Here is a 7,449-nt window from a genome sequence, read left to right on the forward strand (position 1 = left end):
ACACCGAGCGTGTTCTTCCCTTTTGGTTTTCCATCTCCAGCTCTTTGCACATGTCATTATAATACTTTACTTTGTCTTCTCGAGGCACCCTTTGAAATCTTCAGTTCTTTTACTTCATCATTTCTTCCTTTTGCTTTAGCTGCTCGACGCTCAAGACCAAGTTTCAGTCTCCTCTGACATCCATCTTGGTCTTTTCTTTCCTTCCTGTCTTTTCAATGACCTCTTGTTTTCTTCATGGATGATGCCTTGATGTCATTCCACAACCCGTCTGGTCTTCAGTCACTAGTGTTCAATGCATCAAATCTATTCTTGAGATGGTCTTTAAATTCAGGTGGAATATACTCAAGGTCATGTTTTGGCTCTCGTGGACTTGCTCTGATTTTCTTCAGTTTCAGCTTGAACTTGCATATGAGCAATTGATGGTCTGTTCCACAGTCAGCCCCTGACCTTGTTCTGACTGATGATATTGAGCTTTTCCATTGTCTCTTTCCACAGACGTAGTCAATTTGATTTCTGTGTGTTCCATCTGGCAAGGTCCATGTGTATGGTTGCCATTTATGTTGGTGAAAGAAGGTATTTGCAATGAAGAAGTTGTTGTTAGCCTTGCAAAATTCTATTATTCACTCTCCGGCATTGTTTCTATGCCCAAGGCCATATTTTCCAACTACTGATCCTTCTTCTTTGTTTCCAACTTTTGCATTCCAATCGCCAGTAATTATCAATGCACCTTGATTGCATGTTCGATCAATTTCAGCCTGTAGCAGCTGATAAAAATCCTCTATTTCTTCATCTTTGGCCCTAGTGGTTGGTGAGTAAATTTGAATAATAGTTGTGTTAACTGGTCTTCCTTGTAGGCGTATGGATATTATCCTATCACTGACAATGTTATACTTCAGGAGAGATTTTGAAATGTTCTTTTTGACAATGAATGCAACACCATTCCTCTTCGAGCTGTCATCCCCAGCATAGCAGACTATATGATTGTCTGATTCAAAATGGCCAACACCGGTCCATTTCAGCTCACTAATGCCTAGGATATTGATGTTTATGCAGTCCATTTCATTTTTGATGATTTCCAATTCTCCTAGATTCATACTTCGTACATTCCAGGTTCCAATTATTAATGGATGGTTGCAGCTGTTTCTTCTCATTTTGAGTCATGCCACATCAGCAAATGAAGGTCCCGAAAGCTTTACTCCATGCACATCATTAAGGTCGACTCTACTTTGAGGAGGCAGCTCTTCCCCAGTCATCTTTTGAGTGCCTTCCAACCTGGGGGGCTCGTCTTCCAGCACTATATCAGATAATGTCCCGCTGCTATTCATAAGGTTTTCACTGGCTAATGCTTTTCAGAAGTAGACTGCCAGGTCCTTCTTCCTAGTCTGTCTTAGTCTGGAATCTCAGCTGAAACCTGTCCTCCATGGGTGACCCTGCTGGTATCTGAATACCGGTGGCATAGCTTCCAGCATCACAGCAACACGCAAGCCCCCACAGTACGACAAACTGACCGACACGTGGGGGAGAATTTCCATACAACCCAGCAATTCCGCACCTGAGTCTACACTCGAGAGCGGAAAGCAGGTATTCAAACAAGAAGTTGTACGTTGATGTTCATAGCAGCATTATTCATAATAGACAACATGTGAAAACAACACAAATATCTATCAATGGATGAACGAATATGCAAAATGTGGTATATCCATACAATGTAATATTATTCAGCCATAAGAAAAAATGTAGTGATACATACGACAATATGCATAAATGTCGAAAACATTATGCTAAGTGAAGAAAGCCAGCCCCAAAAGGCTACATATTGTATTTTTCCATTTATGTGAAAGTTCCAGAATAGGGAAGTCCCTAGAGACAGAAAGAGTAGTAGATGCCAGGGAGTAGGGGGAGGGAGGAATGGGAAGTAGCTGCTAAGTAGGCACCATGTTTCTTTCTGGGGTGATGAAAATGCTCTGGAATTGGTGGTGACGGTTGTACCACATTGTGAATGCACAAAAGCCATTGTATTCTACACTTCTAAATTGTTAAAATGGTAAGTTTTAGGTTACATGAATTTTACCTCAATTAAAAAAAAAACTAATTGAATTCTATACGCTTTAAATGGATGCATTTTATTGTAGCTAAATTATACCTCAATTAAGTTTAAAAAATAAGTGAAGCTACTGTGGGGTTTTTTCTTTCTTTCTTTCTTTCTCATTTGATAGGTATTACTTTATTTTCCCTGACCACAAGGCCTTATCTGCCATTTGGCCAACCTTCAGTACTTCAATAGCCTAGGAGTCTTCAAGGTTTTGCACATGTTAGATATCAAACAGTAACTTTGGATGATTATTTTTCCTGCTTTTCCAAGTTGACAGAACTTTTCTAGGACCTACCAAACACCTAGGGTATGCCAAGCACCTTGGCCAGGTAAGGGGAAAGGAGACTGGGCTATAGAGACACACCACAATGCTCACAATAACTAGTCAGGGAGAGGAGACATAGACATGTGAGGTCCAGACAAGCTGTGGGGTTGTCAGAGGCTGGAGAGGTGGCATCCAATGAGGACTGGGGAAGCTTCCTAGAAAGGAAGGTGTTTAAGCTGCATATATGCAAGTAAGAGCAGGGTTTAGAAATAGGACTGGAGGGAGGATCATGGTAAGCAAAGGCAGAGGTAGGCGATCGCTCAATCCTTTTACATATGGATAGGCAAATTTGTTTTACTTTGTAAAAACGTCAAGTTGACCTACTTGTGGCCAGTAAGAATGCCTGGGGAATTACCAAGCCAAGTTTTCATTTTAAAATTGAGTTTTCCAGAAGCCTTTGGCATGATTTTGCCCTCCCTGAGAGAGCCTTGAGGTTCAGCCACCCTTGGCCAAAGAATGATATAAAATTGTCAGATAAACAAGCATTTTTTGATGATGAGGTCACAGTAGACCGTATTTCTGAAGTTGTCTCCCATCTGAAAGAACTTCACTGAGTGGGTTCGTTTCCAGCTTTTTAGCAAATATTTGAGTTGTAAGATGTCAGGGGTGGATGGGTGCTGTGAGGGACTAGATGACTAATCTAACAGCCCATAGGTTCAGTGGAGTGCCTTCCCCACACATACCTGCTCTCCCACCAGAGCGACTGCTCTGTTCATATGTGAGAATGTGGAAGTATATGGTTTTGTTTGAAGTTATGGTTCTGCTGCTTTAAAAATCAAAGGCTGGAACCACTGTTCATTATAGAGATGGGGAAACTGTGGCACAGGATATGTTCAAGGGCTGGCCCAAGGCTTCCCAATGAAGAGGTAAAAAAAAAAAACCAAGCCCAGAAACCACAGGGCCTTGGGGTCACCTTTGTGCTCTTGCTTTTAGGTTTCTACCTCTGCTCCAGCAATCCAGGCCCCGAAGGTTTGACTGACAATTCTCATCTAGAAATGCAGACCATCTTATATAAGATACTCTACATTCTCCCCCACCACTCCCATCCCCACCCCCATCCCTGGCTCTCCTAGCTAGTACATACACACACACACACACACACACACACACACACACACACACACGGATAGTTGCAAGAGAGTCACAACTGAAATTTTCCAGCAGAAATAGTTTCCACATCTGGCATTTCTATTGGGCTGCAATTTTCTACCACCAGAGAAAGGCAAAACCACCACAAAGATGGTTCTGCCCTTATACTATGACCACTATGACCTTCACTTTCCTCCAGCACCGTCACAGTGTGCTAACATCAGTTTAACGAGGCTGATGATGCTGTTGTGTTGATGGTTTGAAAAGGGAGACTAATTACTACCAGCAGTCTTAATCTTCAGCCGAACCATAATACCAACCCAAAAAACCCACTGCTGTTGAGTCGATAACTGGGTTCTTATTCAGGAATGGATTGGCTGGTCTTGGCCATTTGGTCTTTTAAATTAATTTTATAAATCTTACAAAGTTCCTCCAATTAACAAACATTAGTTCAAGGTAAGGTTTGTTTTGAGTGGCACGAATCTCAAAAAATGGTGGTTTCAATAAGAAAGAAGTTTTTTGTTACACAAAAATCCGGAAGTAAGCAATGCAGAGATGAAACGACACTCCCCGGAGTTAGCAGCCCAACGCTGCTTTGTTGCATGTGGCCAACTCAACTGATTTCTTTGGTATTTACCTCTAGCATCTCTAAACATGTTTATTGGATAGTTTTTTTTTTTTTTGGTATTATGAGTCAGAATCAATGGGAACAGTTTTTTTTTTTTTTTTTTAATATGGAAGATGAAGTTATAATCCTCTTTCACACATACCTAGTTTACCCTCACTTCCCATTTCCTCAGCTTTCCAAGGTAGTTATATAATTTTGGCTAGATAATATTCAAATTTTACAGTATTATGACTATGTCAGTGTTATACACAGATGAGAAGTGTGCTATAATTAATTTTCTTTTTCAGTATAATTTTTTTTCTTATTTATGAAAATATCCTCTCAATAGGCTCAAATACATCCTGTATCCTGTCAATATAATTTTGAAGAAGTCTCTCCCAGCATCTCCTGACCTGCTTCACTCTGGGCTGGGTGATTTCTACGTGACGAACATCTCATGCCCTGGGATTTCTCCTCATCGTCAACCTGGAGATTCCCTTTGACTTTCTCCTCTGTTTTTTGAACCCCATGTCTTCTTCTTTCTTGGTTTAGTTGCTCAGTTTTTGGAGCACATCATTCTGAATTTTCCTGAGAAAGCATACATGGGAGGTAAGACTTTCAGATACTTTATGTCTAAAATTATATTTATTCTCTTCATATTTTTTTTTTTGTGATTTAGGTGAAAGTTTCTCATTAAACAGTTAATGTGCATATTGCCAATACTCTCCCCTTCTCCACCCCAGGTTCCCTGTTTCCATTCATCTGCTTTTCCTGTCCCTTTCTGCCTTCTCATCTTTGCTTTTGGGCTGGTGTGCCCACTAGTCTCACATACATGGTCGAAGTATGAAGTATGAAGCATGTCTCTCAGGTGTGTTGTTCTTGGCCCTATAGAGCTGTCTAATCTTTGGTTGATGGGTGAATCTCAGGAGTGACTTCATTACTGAGTTAAAAGGGTGTCTGCAAAAGCAAAGAAGTTTCCTGAATAAACTGAATGCTTCAAAGGTCAGCGGAGCAAGGGCGGGGGTTTGGGGACTATGGCTTCAGGGGACATCTAAGTCAATTGGCAAAATAAATTCTATTAAGAAAACATTCTGCATCCCACTTTGAAGTGTGGCGTCTGGGGTCTTAAACGCTAACAAGTGGCCATCTAAGATGCATCAATTGGTCTCAACCCACCTGGATCAAAGGAGAATGACGAACACCAAGGTTACAGGGTAATTATGAGCCCAAGCAACAGAAAAGCCCAAGTGAAATAGAGACTACATCATCCTGAGACCAGAAGAACTAGATGGTTCCTGGCCACAACCGACGACTGCCCTGACAGGGAACACAACAGAGAACCCCTGAGGAAACAGGAGAACAGTGGAGTGCAGCCCCCAAATTCTCATAGGAAGACCAGACTTAATGGTCTGACTGAGACTAGAAGGACCCTGGTGGTCAGAGTCCCCAAACCTTCTGTTGGTCCAGGACAGGAACCATTCCCGAAGCCAACTCATCAGACATGGATTGGACTGGACAATGGGCTGGAGAGAGATGCTGATGAGGAGTGAGCTACTTGCATCAGGTGGACACTTGAGACTATGTTGGCATCTCCTGACTAGAGGGGAGAGGGGAGGGTAGAGAGGGTTAGAAACTGACAAAACGGCCACGAAAGGAGAGACTGGAAGGAGGGAGTGGGCTGATTCAATGGGGTGAGAGTAAGTGGGAGAATGTAGTAAGGTGTATATAAGTTTATATGTGAGAGATTGAATTGATTTGTAAACTTTCACTTAAAGCACAATAAAACTTTTTTTTTTCTTTTAAGTGTGTCCGGGGGCCATACTCTAGGAGTTTCTCCAGTATCTGTCAAACCAGCAAGCCTGGTTCTTTTTTTTTGAAATTTGAATTTTGTTCTACATTTTTCTTCTGCTCTGTCCAGGACCCTCTGTTGTGATCAATGCCAGAGCAGACAGTGAGGTAGTGGTAGTTGTGGTCCATTAGTCCTTTGGACTAATCTTTCCCTTGTGTCTTTGATCTTCCTTTTCCTCCGCTCCAGCTGTGATGAGACCAGTAGATGTATTTTAGATGGCCGCCTGCAGGCTTTTAAGGCCCCAGACGTAGATGTAGAACAGTCAGATGTAGAACATTTTCTTTACAGACTATGTTATACCAGTTGAGCTAGATGTCCCACGAGACCATGGTCCCCACCCCTCAGCGTAGTAGCTCAGTCTCTCAGGGCATTTCGGTGTGTCTGTGAAGCTTCTATGACCTTGCCCTGGTCAAGTTGTGCTGACTTTCCTCGTATTGTATATTGCCTTACCCTTCACCAAAGTTACCACTTATCTACTATCTAGTAGTGTTTTTCCCTCTCCATCCCCTTCTTCCCTCGTAACTATCAAAGGTTGTTTTTTTCTGTGTGGAAACATTTTCATGAGTTTTTTTTTTTTTTTTGTCAAAGAAATGTATCTAATTTATTATGGGTATTCTGAGGCTTGTCACTATCCAAGAATCAACAGGTTTCTATCTCCTCCTCTTTTTTTTTTTTTTATACAATGAAAGAAGACAAATTCAGAGATGAGTCCATCAACAAATATTGATTTCCTCAAAAATGTCTGGCTTCAAACAATTACACCTACTGACTGGTTGATATAGCAAGTTATGAGTTGAAATGAAGTGGAATGAGTTGATTTTGGTAGGATCCCGGGGGCACATGTGTTTATAAAGTTGACTTGATTCATAATGATGCTTTCAGAGAAAATTCCTTGAGAATCTTGGTCAAGAGAAACCAGGGGCATCAATCCTTCTTAGATGTGTATGCACAATTAAGTGACCTTTGCTGCTGAATTGGTTTTCCTTTCATGCTGTGGTGACATTTCTTGTTTAAAGGTTTTGTTTTGTTTTTATTTACTATTTTTTCAATTGTGCTTAGGTGAAAATTTACAGCTCAAGTTAATTTCTCATTCAAAAATGTATACACATATTGTTTTGTGACACTGGTTGCAATCCCCACAATGTGACCATATGATCCCCCTTTCCTCCCTGGGTTCCCTGTGTACATTTGTCCAGTTCCTGTCCCTTCCTGCCTTCTCATCCTGCTTTTGGACAGGAACTGCTCATATGGTCTCGTATATTTAATTGAACTAAGAAGCACATTCCTTGTGTGTATTATTTTTTGTTTTATAGGCCTATCTAATTAATCTTTGTCTGAAAAGTGGGCTTTGGGAGCAGTTCCAGTTCTGGGTTAACAGAGCGTTTGGAGGCTGTAATTTTAGGAGTTCTTCCAGTCTCTGTCAGACCATTAAGTCTGGTCTTTTTACGTGAATTTGAATTCTGTTCTGCACTATTTTCCTGCTTTGT

Source organism: Loxodonta africana, chromosome 25 (assembly GCF_030014295.1).
Source record: "Loxodonta africana isolate mLoxAfr1 chromosome 25, mLoxAfr1.hap2, whole genome shotgun sequence".
Taxonomy (NCBI): Eukaryota; Metazoa; Chordata; class Mammalia; order Proboscidea; family Elephantidae; genus Loxodonta; species Loxodonta africana.